This window comes from Tachyglossus aculeatus, unplaced genomic scaffold, assembly GCF_015852505.1.
Source record: "Tachyglossus aculeatus isolate mTacAcu1 unplaced genomic scaffold, mTacAcu1.pri scaffold_12_arrow_ctg1, whole genome shotgun sequence".
Classification (NCBI taxonomy): Eukaryota; Metazoa; Chordata; class Mammalia; order Monotremata; family Tachyglossidae; genus Tachyglossus; species Tachyglossus aculeatus.
In genome coordinates, this window is record NW_024044858.1 from 979868 (window position 1) to 992605 (window position 12738).

A 12738-nucleotide genomic window follows, 5' to 3' on the forward strand; every position below is an offset into this window, starting at 1 on the left:
GTCTCTTCTTCCTCCCAACCTACCCTTGAGGGGCGGAGGGCAAGGGAAGCAGCGTGGCTCAGCGGAAAGAGCCCAGGCTTGGGAGTCAGAGGTCACGGGTTCTAATCCCGGCTCCGCCACTTGTCAGCTGAGCGACTTTGGGCAAGTCACTTCTCTCGGCCTCGGTTCCCTCGTCTGTAAAATGGGGATGAAGACTGTGAGCCCCATGTGGGACCACCTGATAGCCTTGTATCCTTGTACGCTTAGAGCACTGCTTGGCACATAGCGCTTAACAAATGCCATCATTATTATTATTTTTATTATCCTTCCCAGACAGATAGGGAAATGGAAGCCCAGAAAAGAGAGCCCAGGTCACCAGCAAGTCAAGGGCACAGCCAAAAAAAGAACCCAGGTCTCATCGTTGTCAGTTGCTCTTTCCAGAGGACGGCACCCCTTCCAGGCTCCTCAATGAAGAAGATTAAAGAAAAAAAACCCAACAAGCCGGGAATAATATAATAGTCAGTGTTAAACCCCGAGAGGCGGGACCTACTATTGTAATGTTTCCAAGATATAGGAAGAGGGGGGGCTGTGTTCGAGAGAGGCTGTTGATGGCGAGTTCACAGAATCCTAAATGCGGTGCCGATTCCCTTTATTGCGTGGGGCGGACCCAGTCAGCCCTCACTGTGGATCTGAATTGCTGCCCAATCATCCGTCCCAGGGCTCACTGCACCAGTCGAACGGGAATACGCTCTTCAGACGCTCTATTTCTGTTATTCCCGGAGCCAGAGGGGGCCCTTTGCTTTCCCTTTTGAGCGTCTTTATTCCAGAACTCTCCTTTCACAGAGGCTTTCCGCTTGAAATGCAATGCTTCCCTCGTGTCCGGGTTCTAGCTGCGTGGACCTTGGGCCACCCCCTCTTGTCGCAGCGCGCAGCTGACGGGCTTTGTCTGCTTCGGACTCGACAAGTCATCTCCGCAAAACCTCCTGAAATAGCAGGGCCCTTTCTGGACCAGAGACGCATAAGAAGCACCTGTTCTAGACGTCTCTTGCCCTTGGGCAGGCCTTATTAGGCAGGACGAGGACCGCTCGAGATATAACGTGCGGGATGTCGGGGCAGAAGTGGACCAGAGCTAAATTTATTAAAGCCCCCTCCCTAGAGGGTTAGGGATTTCTAGCGCTGACTCACCGGGCTGCTTTCGGTCTGTTCCCCCGTCCACCTCCCTCCCTCCCTTCCTTCCCCCGTGAGCCGACGACAACCGGCGAAACCTCTCCTCTTGTCCCACCCGCCAATATGCCAAGAAAAGAGCCCGAGGGAGGTCCCGAGGGTTCCCCACCGGCCCCGGAGCTGCCAGCCAGCCAGCCAGCCGCCAGAACGGAGGCTTTAAGGCCTGGCAGCGGGTCTCCGGCCAGGCGGAGCTGAGCACCCCTTACTGACTTCCTCAGGGCTTCCCCCTTCTTGCCAACGTCAGCCTCGTCGGTCAGACTTTACCCCAGATTTTTCTTTTCCGGGCAGCCGTGGCGGCAAACAGCCCGTTGTCCCCCCTGCCCCAGCCTTGCCCAATTTCCTCGGTAGGAAGCCCGCGGAAAAGGCCTCCGGCAGCCCAGAAGGCCCATCTCCTTTCCACTTTCGTTGCCATTGAGGAAACCTTGGACCCCGAAGGCAAACCATCCCGCCGGCCCCTACCGCCATGGAGTGACCCTACGGACACAGTGCTAAAATCTGCTTTTCCCTCTCCATCCAGGCTGCTTCCTCGCTGAGCCGAGCGCTCGTCCTATCCTGCCTCGGTTATCGCCGACGTCCTGCCCTCCTGTCTCTCCGTACTCCGGCCCCTCCTTTGCTGGTCTGCACGGCTCACTTATCAACAAAAATGTTCCGTCCACGTCTCCCCGCTCGTCCACCTTGGCATCCAACAGAAAGCCCGCCCTTGGGCTTTAAATCACTCGATCAGTTAGCCGCATCCTTCCTTACCTCGCTGATCTGCTACTACGGCCCATCCTGCCCACTCCCCTCCTCTAGCGCCGGCTATTTATTCATTCAGTCGTATTGGTTGAGCGCTTACTGTGTGCAGAGCACTGTCCTAAGCGCTTGGAGAGTCCAATTCGGCAACAGAGACGGTCCCTACCCGACAACGGGCTCACAGTCTAGAAGGGGGGAGACAGACGACAAAACCAAACAAGACAAGTAGACAGGCCATTCACCTTGCCCCGATCTATCTCGCCGCCGACCCCTTTCCCACTCTTCCGCCGTAGGGGAGACCACCACTCTCTCTACCTTCGAAGCATCACTAAGTTTGCATCTTCTCCAAGAAGCCTTCCCGGATTCAGCCCTCTTTTCCCCGGCTCACTCTCCCTTCCGTGAATTCGGATCTGTGACCTCTGGGCACTGGATATCCGCTTCACCCCCAACCCCACAACTCTTATGTAGGAGCCTTTAAATGCTATACTATAAATGACTATCTGTGTTAATTCCCGTCTCCCCCTCTGGACCGCAAGCTCGTTGTGGGCAGGGAACGTGCCTGCTAATTCTGCTCGGTACGGTGCTCCGCACAAAGAGAAGGGCGGGATTGGCACAGGCCTGAGGGTCAGAAGGGTCTGGGTTCTAATCCCGGCCCCGCCGCTCGTCGGCTGGGTGACCTCGGGCAAGTGACTTCACCTCTCTGGGCCCTGGTCGCCTCCTCTGGAAAATGGGGGTTGAGACGGCGAGCCCCACGTGGGACGGGGACGGCGTCCGACCCGATTTACTGGCATCCACCCCGGCTCTTAGTGCGGTGCCTGATGCTTACCCAATGCTGCAATTATTAGGAGTGGTGGGCGCCCAGTAGACAGCACTGATTGATTGATTGATTGATTTACTGGCCCGATTTACTGGCATCCACCCCGGCGCTTGATTGATTGATTGATTGATTTACTGACCCGATTTAGTGGCATCCACTCCGGCACTTAGTGCGGTGCCTGACGCTTACCCAATGCCGCAATTATTAGGAGTGGTGGGCGCCCAATAGACAGCATTGATTGATTGATTGATTGATTTACTAGCCCAATTTACTGGCATCCACCCCGGCGCTTGGTTGATTGGTTGATTGATTGATTGATTTACTGACCCAATTTACTGGCATCCACCCCAGCGCTTAGTGCGATGCCTGACGCTTACCCAATGCTGCAATTATTAGGAGTGGTGGGCGCCCAATTGACAGCATTGATTGATTGATTGATTGATTTACTGGCCCGATTTACTGGTATCCACCCCGGCGCTTGATTGATATTGACTGATTGATTGATTTACTGACCCGACTTACAGGCATCCATCCCGGCGCCTAATTGCGGCATTGGGTAAGCGTCAGGCCCCGCACTAAGCGCCGGGATGGATGCCTGTAAGTCGGGTCAGTAAATCAATCAATCAATATCAATCAAGCGCTGGGGTGGATGCCAGTAAATCGGGCCAGTAAATCAATCAATCAATCAACAATCAATCAATCAATCAATGCTGTCTATTGGGCGCCCACCACTCCTAGTAATTGCGGCATTGGGTAAGCGTCAGGCACCGCACTATTAGGAGTGGTGGGCACCCAATAGACAGCATTGATTGATTGATTGTTGATTGATTGATTTACTGGCCCGATTTACTGGCATCCACCCTGGTGCTTGGTTGATTGATTGACTGATTGATTTATTGACCCGATTTACTGGCATCCACCCCAGCACTTAGTGCGGTGCCTGACACTTACCCAATGCCGCAATTATTAGGAGTGGTGGGCACCCAATAGACAGCACTGATTGGTTGATTGATTGATTGATTTACTGGCCCGGTTTACTGGGATCCACCCCGGCGCTTGACTGATATTGATTGATTGATTGATTGATTTACTGACCTGACTTATAGGCATCCACCCCGGCGCTTAGTGCGGTGCCTGACGCTTACCCAGTGCCGCAATTATTAGGAGTGGTGGATGCCCAATAGACAGCATTGATTGATTGATTGATTGATTGATTTACTGGCCCGATTTACTGGCAGCCACCCTGGCGCTTGATTGATATTGATTGATTGATTTACTGACCCGATTTACTGGCATCCACCCCGGCGCTTAATGTGGTGCCTGACACCTACCCAATGCCGCAATTATTAGGAGTGGTGGGCGCCCAATAGACAGCATTGCTTGATTGATTGATTGATTTACTGACCCGATTTACTGGCATCCACTCCGGCGCTTGATTGATTGATTGATTGATTTACTGACCCGATTTACAGGCATCCACCCTGGTGCTTAGTGCGGTGCCTGACGCTTACCCAAAGCTGCAATTATTAGAAGTGGTGGGCGCCCAATAGACAGCATTGATTGATTGATTGATTGATTGATTTACTGGCCCAATTTACTGGCATCCACCCCGGCGCTTGATTGATTGATGATTGATTGATTTACTGACCCGATTTACTGGCATCCACCTCGGCGCTTAGTGCGGTGCCTGACGCTTACCCAATGCTGCAATTATTAGGAGTGGTGGGCGCCCAATAGACAGCACTGATTGATTGATTGATTTACTGGAATCCACCCCGGCGCTTGATAGATTGATTGACTGACCCAATTTACTGTCATCCACCCCGGCACTTGATTGATTGATTGATTTACTGACCCGATTTACTGGCATCCACCCCGGTGCTTAGTGTGGTGCCTGACGCTTACGCAATGCCACAATTATTAGGAGTGGTGGGCGCCCAATAGACAGCATCCATTGATTGATTGATGATTGATTTACTGGCCCGATTTACTGGCATCCACTCCGGCGCTTGACTGATTGATTGATTGATTTACTGACCCGAGATTGATTGATTGATTGATTTACTGACCTGACTTACAGGCATCCACCCCGGCGCTTAGTGCGATGCCTGACGCTTCCCCAGTGCCACAGTTATTAGGAGTGGTGGGCGCCCAATAGACAGCATCCATTGATTGACTGATGATTGATTTACTGGCCCGATTTACTGGCATCCACTCCGGCGCTTGACTGATTGATTGATTGATTTACTGACCCGATTTACTGGCATCCACCCCGGTGCTTAGTACGGTGCCTGACGCTTACCCAATGTTGCAATTATTAGAAGTGGTGGGCACCCAATAGACAGCGATTGATTGATTGATTGATTTGCTGGAATCCACCTCGGTGCTTGATAGATTGATTGACTGACCCGATTTACTGGCATCCACCCCGGCGCTTAGTGCAGTGCCTGATGCTTACCCAATGCCGCAATTATTAGGAGTGGTGGGCGCCCAATAGACAGCATTGATTGATTGATTGATTGATTTACTGGCCCGATTTACTGGCATCCACCCCGGCGCTTGATTGATTGATTGATTGATTGATTTACTGACCTGACTTACAGGCATCCACCCCGGCGCTTAGTGTGGTGCCTGACGCTTCCCCAGTGCCACAATTATTAGGAGTGGTGGGCGCCCAATAGACAGCATTGATTGATTGATTGTTGATTGATGATTGATTTACTGGCCCGATTTACTGGCATCCACCCCGGTGCTTGATTGATATTGATTGATTGATTGATTTACTGACCCGACTTACAGGCATCCATCCCGGCGCTTAGTGCGGTACCTGACGCTTACCCAATGCCGCAATTACTAGGAGTGGTGGGCTCCCAATAGACAGCATTGATTGATTGATTGTTGATTGATTGATTGATTTACTGGCCCGATTTACTGGCATCCACCCTGGCACTTGGTTGATTGGTTGATTGATTTACTGACCCGATTTACTGGCATCCACCCCGGTGCTTGATTGATTGATGATTGATTGATGATTGATTGATTGATTTACTGGCATCCACCCTGGTGCTTAGTGCGGTGCCTGATGCTTACCCAATGCCGCAATTATTAGGAATGGTGGGCGCCCAATAGACAGCATTGATTGATTGATTGATTGATTTACTGATTTACTGGCCTGACTTACTGGCGTCCACCCCGGCGCTTGATTGATTGATTGATTGATTTACTGACCCGATTTACAGGCATCCACCCTGGCGCTCAGTGCGGTGCCTGAAGCTTACCCAAAGCTGCAAATATTAGAAGTGGTGGGCGCCCAATAGACAGCATTGATTGATTGATTGATTGATTTACTGGCCTGAGTTACTGGCATCCACCCTGGCACTTGATTGATGATTGATTGATTGATTTACTGGCCCGATTTACTGGCATCCACCCTGGTGCTAAGTGTGGTGCCGGATGCTTACACAATGCCGCAATTATTAGAAGTGGTGGGCGCCCAATAGACAGCATTGATTGATTGATTGATTGATTTACTGGTCCGATTTACTGGCATCCACCCCGGTGCTTGCTCGCTTGATTGATTGATTGATTGATTTACTGACCCGATTTACAGGCATCCACCCTGGCGCTCAGTGCGGTGCCTGATGCTTACCCAAAGCTGCAAATATTAGAAGTGGTGGGCACCCAATAGACAGCATTGATTGATTGATTGATTGATTTCCTGGCCTGACTTACAGGCATCCACCCTGGCGCTTAGTGTGGTGCCTGATGCTCACCCAATGCTGCAATTATTAGAAGTGGTGGGTGCCCAATAGACAGCATCGATTGATTGATTGATTTGCTGGCATCCACCCCGGTGCTTGATTGATTGATTGATTGATTGATTGATTTGCTGGCACCCACCCTGGCGCTTGATTGATTGATTGATTGATTTGCTGGCACCCACCCTGGCGCTTGATTGATTGATTGATTGATTTACTGACCCGATTTACAGGCATCCACCCCGGCGCTCAGTGCGGTGCCTGACGCTGACCCAATGCTGCAATTATTAGAACTGGTGGGCGCCCAATAGACAGCATCGATTGATTGATTGATTGATTGCTCCGAGCAGCACCCACCTTTCCCTCCCGGGGCCTGGGGGTCCTTCACGCTCATTCTGAAGGATTGCAGCGGGGAAAGGACTCGGGGGTCCGGCTGCCCCCTCCAAGGGCCGGGGGGACCCGGGGGGGCGGAATAAAGAAGGGGGTCCGGGGGGGGGGGTCCGGGGAGGGGTCCCGGAGGGAAGGGGGGAGGGGAGGGGACCCGGATGGGGGGCGGGAGAGGGGTCCTGGGGGGTCCGGGGGAGGGATCCAGGGGTCGGGGGGGAGGGGGAACTGTCCAATCAATCAATCAATCAATCAATCAATCGTATCTATTGAGCGCTTGCTGTGTGCAGAGCACTGGACTAAGCGCTTGGGCAACACATAGGGACAGGCCCTCCAACCCCGCTGCGGCGGACTGATCCCCCCCATAGCCATCCCTCCCTCCCTCCCTCCATCCATTCATCCATCCTCCCCCTTCTAGACTGTGTTGGGTAGGGCCCGTCTCTCTATGTTGCCAATTTGTCCTTCCCAAGCGCTTAGTCCGGTGCTCTGCACGCAGTAAGCGCTCAATAAAGACGATCGATGATGATCCATTCGTCCCATCGTATGCACTGAGCGCTGACGCTAAGCGCTTGGGAGAGCCCCCTTCCCGGCCTCTCTCTCTCATTCATTCATTCATTCATTCATTCATTCATTCATTGGGCGCTCGGGAGGCGGTGGCTGCGGGCGGGGGGGGGGGGGGGGTTTGCAGGCTCCTACCTGGGTCTCGGGCCCCTCCCGCCGCCGCCGCCGCCGCCTCCTCCGCGCCGGCCTCCGGGGTTGCATCCTCGGCTCGGTGGGGGGGGGGGAGGGGGGGTGCCCTGCTCCCCCAGTCCGGCCCCCCGATCCCCCCGAAACCTCAGTGGTTTCGCCGGCCGTCAACGCGCAAAACTCATCGCACCGCCCCCCCCCGAAGAAGCCCCGCCCACAACCCGGCGAGGCCACGCCCACCACCGGACAAAAACGCCCTCCGCCAGTCCGAGACCCCGCCCACCACAAGCCCCGCCCGCCACCAGTCCAAAGCCCCGCCCACCACCAGCCCAAAGCTCCGCCCACCACCAGTACAAACCCCGCCCACACCACACGGAGCCCCGCCCACAAACACATTAAGCTCCGCCCACAACCAGTCCGAGCCCTGCCCACAAACGCACTGAGCTCCGCCCACAAACACACTAAGCTCCGCCCACAACCAGTCCGAGCCCCCGCCCACCACCGGTCCAAGCCCCCGCCCACAAGGAGTCCAAACCCCGCCCACAACCCTTTAAGCCCCGCCCACCACCAATCCAAGCCCCGCCCACCGCCAATCCGAGCCCCGCCCACAACCAGTCTAAACCCTGCCCACCACACTAAGCCCCGCCCACAGCTAGTCCGAGCCCCGCCCTTAACCTCTCTAAGCCCCGCCCACAACTGGTCCAAGCCCCGCCCACAACCAGTTTGAGCTCTGCCCACAACCAGGGCAAGCCCGCCCATCACCAGTCCGAGCCCTGCCCACAACCAGTCTAAGCCCCACCCACCACCCCACCCACCACCACACAAAGTCCCGCCCACAACCAGTCCGTGCCCCGCCCACAGCTGGTCCAAGCCCCGCCCACAACCACTCCGAGCCCCGCCCACAACCGGTCCAAGCCCCGCCCACAACCAGCCGGAGCCCCGCCCACAACCAGGGAAAGCCCCGCCCACCACCAGTCCAAAGCCCCGCCCACAAACCCTCTAAGCCCCTCCCACAATCAGCCTAAGCCCGCCCACCACCCACCAAGCTCCGCCCACACCCAGTCCGAGCCCCGCCCCCAGCCAGTCCGAGCCCCGCACACCAGCACACAAAGCCTCCCCCACAACCAGTCCGAGCTCCGCCCACCACCATCCCAAAGCCCCGCCCACAAGTCCAAGCCCCGCCTATAATCCTCTAAGCTCCTCCCACAACCGGGGCAAACCCCGCCCATCACCAGTCCGAACCCCGCCCATAACCAGTCAGCCCCGCCCACCACCACCCAAAACCCCACCCACAACCAGTCCGAGCCCCACCCACAGCTGGTCCAAGTCCCGCCCACAACCAGTCCAAAACCCTGCCCACCTCCAGTCTAAGCCCCGCCCATCACCAGGCCAAACCCCGCCCACCACCATTCCAAAGCCCCGCCCACAACCAGGCCAAGCCCCGCCCATCACTAATCCGAGCCCTGTCCACAAAAGGTCTAAGCCCCGCCCACAACCAGTCCGAGAACCGCCCACAACCAGTCTGAGCCCCGCCCACAACCAGGGCAAGCCCAGCCCACAACTAGTCTAAGCCCCGCCCACAATCTCACTAAGCTCCGCCCACCACCGGTCCAAGCCCCGCCCCGGTCGGTCATAGCCCCGCCCACCACCGCACTGTGCTCCGCCCATCACCAGTCTAAGCCCCGACCACCATCTGTCCAAGTCCCGCCCCCAATCTCACTAAGCACCGCCCACCACCAGCCCAAGCCCCTCCCACAAGTCCAAGTCCTGCCCACAATCAGTCTAAAAGACATGTCCACAAGGACAAGCCCCCGCCCACCACTAGTCCAAGCCCCGTCCACAACGAGACCAAGCCCCGCCCATAACCCCTCTAAGCCCCGCCCACAGCCAGTCCGAGCCCCGCCCACCACCACACTAAGCTCCGCCCATCACCAGTCCAAGCCCCGCCCACAACTAGTCTAAGCCCCGCCCACAACCTCACTAAGCTCCGCCCATCACCAGACAGAGCCCCCCACCAGCCCAAGTCCCCACCCACAAGTCCAAACCCCGCCCACAACCAGTCTAAAAAGCCCTGCCCACAACCAGGGCAAGTCCCGCCTACCACCGGTCCAAGCCCCGCCCACAGCCAGTCCAAGCCCCGCCCACCACCAGTCCAAGCCCCGCCCACAAGTCCAAGCCCCGCCCACAACCAGTCTAAAAGCCACACACAGGGACAAGCCCCGCCCACCCCTGGTCCAAGACCCGCCCACGAGACCAAGCCCCGCCCATAACCCCTCTAAGCTCCGCCCACAACCAGGGCAAGCCCACCCATCACCAGACGGAGCCCCGCCCACAACGAATCTAAGCCCCGCCCACCACCACACCAAGCCCTGCCCACCACCACACTAAGCCCCGCCCACCACCAGTTCGAGTCCCGCCCACAGCTGGTCCAAGCCCCGCCCACAGCCAGTCCGAGCCCCGCCCAGCACCACCACACTGAGCTCCACCCATCACAGTCCAAGCCCCGCCCACAACCACACCAAGCTCCGCCCACCGCCAGACCGAGCCCCACCCAACACCAGCCGAAGCCCCCGCCAAGTCCAAGCCCCGCGCACAACCAGGGCAAGCCCGCCCATAACTAGCCCGAGCCCCGCCCACAAGTCCGAGCCCCGCCCACAACTAAGCTAAGTCCCGCCCACAATCACTCCGAGCCGCGCCCACAACCAGTCGGAGCCCCGCCCTCTACCGGTCTGAGCCCCGTCCAAGGACGAGTTCAAAGCCCCGCCCACAACCAGTCTAAGCCCCGCCCACTACCAGTCCGAGCCCCGCCCACCAGTCTAAGCCCCGCCCACAGCCAGTCGAGCCGCGCCCACAATTGGTCCAAGCTCCGCCCACAGCCAGTCCGAGCCCCGCCCACCACCACACCAAGCTCCGCCCATCACCAGTCCAAGCCCCGCCCACAGCCAGTCTAAGCTCCGCCCACCACCAGACCGAGCCCCGCCCACCACCAGGCCAAGCTCCCGCCCACAAGTCCAAGCCCCGTCCCAAACCAGTCTAAAAGCCCCGCCCACAACCAGGAGAAGCACCCGTCCACCACTGGTCCAAGCCCAGCCCACAACCAGTCCGAGCCCCGCCCACAACTAGTCCAAGCCCCGCCCACAACCAGCCCGAGCCCCGCCCACCACCACACTAAGCCCCAGCCATCACCACCACAAGCCCCGCCCACAGCTAGTCTATGCCCCGTCCATAACCACACCAAGCTCCCCCCCCAGTCCAAGCCCCGCCCACAACCAGTCTAAAAGCCCCACCCACAACCAGGGCAAGCTCACCCATAACTAGCCCGAGCCCAGCCTACAACTAATCTAAGCCCCGCCCACAACCACGCTAAGCCCCGCCCAAGCACGAGTCCAAAATCCCACCCACAACCAGTCTAAGCCCCGTCCACTATCAGTCCGCGCTCCGCCTACAACCAGTCCGAGCCCCGCCCACAACTAGTCTAAGCCCCGCCCTCCACCACACTAAGCTCAGCCCAGAACCAGTGCGAGCACCACCTAGTCTAAGCCCCGCCCACCACAACACTAAGCTCCGCCCACAACCAGTGCGAGCACTGCCCACAACTAGCTGAAGCCCCGCCCACAACACTAAGCCCCGCCCACCACCATTCTAAGCCCCGCCCACAGCCACACTAAGCTCCGCCCATAACCAGTCCGATCCCCGCCCACTACCAGTGCAAGCCCCCGCCCACAACCAGTCTGAGCCCCTCCCATAATCATGGCAAGCCCCGCCCACCACCCGGGCTAGCCCCGCCCAACCACGCGTCCAAAGCCCCGCCCCCACCGGCCCAAGCCCCGCCCATAGCCCCTCCCACAACCAAGGCAAGCCCTCCCACCATCAGTCCGAGCGGCGTCCACAACCAGCCTAAGCCCCGCCCATCGCCACACTAAGCTCCGCCCACAGCTGGTCCAAGCCCCGCCCACAACCAGTCTGAGTCCCGCCCAGCACCGGAGCGAGCCCCGCCCAACCACGAGTCCAAAGCCCCGCCCACAGCCCCTCTAAGCCCCGCCCACAACCACACTAAGCTCCGCCCACAACCAGGGCAAGCTCGCACATAACCAGCCCGAGCCCCGCCCACAACCGCACTAAGCTCCGCCCACAACCAGTCCTATCCCCGCCCACAGCTAATCTAAGCCCCACCCACAGCCACAAGAAGCCCCGACCACAACCAGACCGAGCCCCGCCCACTATTCTAAGCCCCGCCCATCCCCACGCTAAGCCCCGCCCACATCCAGTCCGAGCCCGCCCACCACCAGTCGGAGCCCCGCCCTCTACCGGTCTAATCCCCGCCCACCACCGGTCGGAGCCCCGGCCGCAACTAGTCTGAGCTCCGCCCACCACCAGTCTGAGTTCTGCCCTCAACCGGTCCAAGCCCCGCCCATCACCACACTAAGCTCCGCACACAGCCAGTCCGAGCCCCGCCCACAACCGGGGCAAGCCCCGCCCACAGCCAACCCGAGCCCCGCCCACCACCAGTCCAAGCCCCCGCCCACAGCTACTCTAAGCCCCGCCCACAACCGCTCTAAGCCCCGCCCACCACGAGACCGAGCCCTGCCCAACACCAGCCCAAGCCCCGCCCACAAGTTCAAGCCCCGCTCATAACCAGTCAGCCCCGCCCACAAGCAGGGCAACCCTATCCACCAGCAGGGCAACTCCGCCCATAACCAGCCGGAGCCCCCGCCCACAACTAATCTAAGACCCACCCACAACCACGCTAAATTCCGCCCACAAGCACTCCGAGCCCCGCCCACCACCAATCCGAGCCCCGCCCTCTACCGGTCCGAGCCCCACCCAACCACGAGTCCAAAGCCCCGCCCGCAACCAGTCTAAGCCCCGCCCACCACCAGCCCAAACACCTCCCACTACTAGTTGAAGACACAACTACAATAAGCCTCGCCCACAACCAGTTCGAGCCCCGCCCACCACACTAAGCTCCGCCCACATCCAGTCCGAGCCCCGCCCCCTACCGGTCTGAGCCCCGCCCAACCACGAGTCCAAAGCCCCGCCCACAACCAGTCTAAGCTCCTCCCACTATCAGTCCGTGCTCCACCTACAACCAGTCCGAGCCCCGCCCACAACTAGTCTAAGCCCCGCCCACAACCGCACTAAACTCCACCCACAACC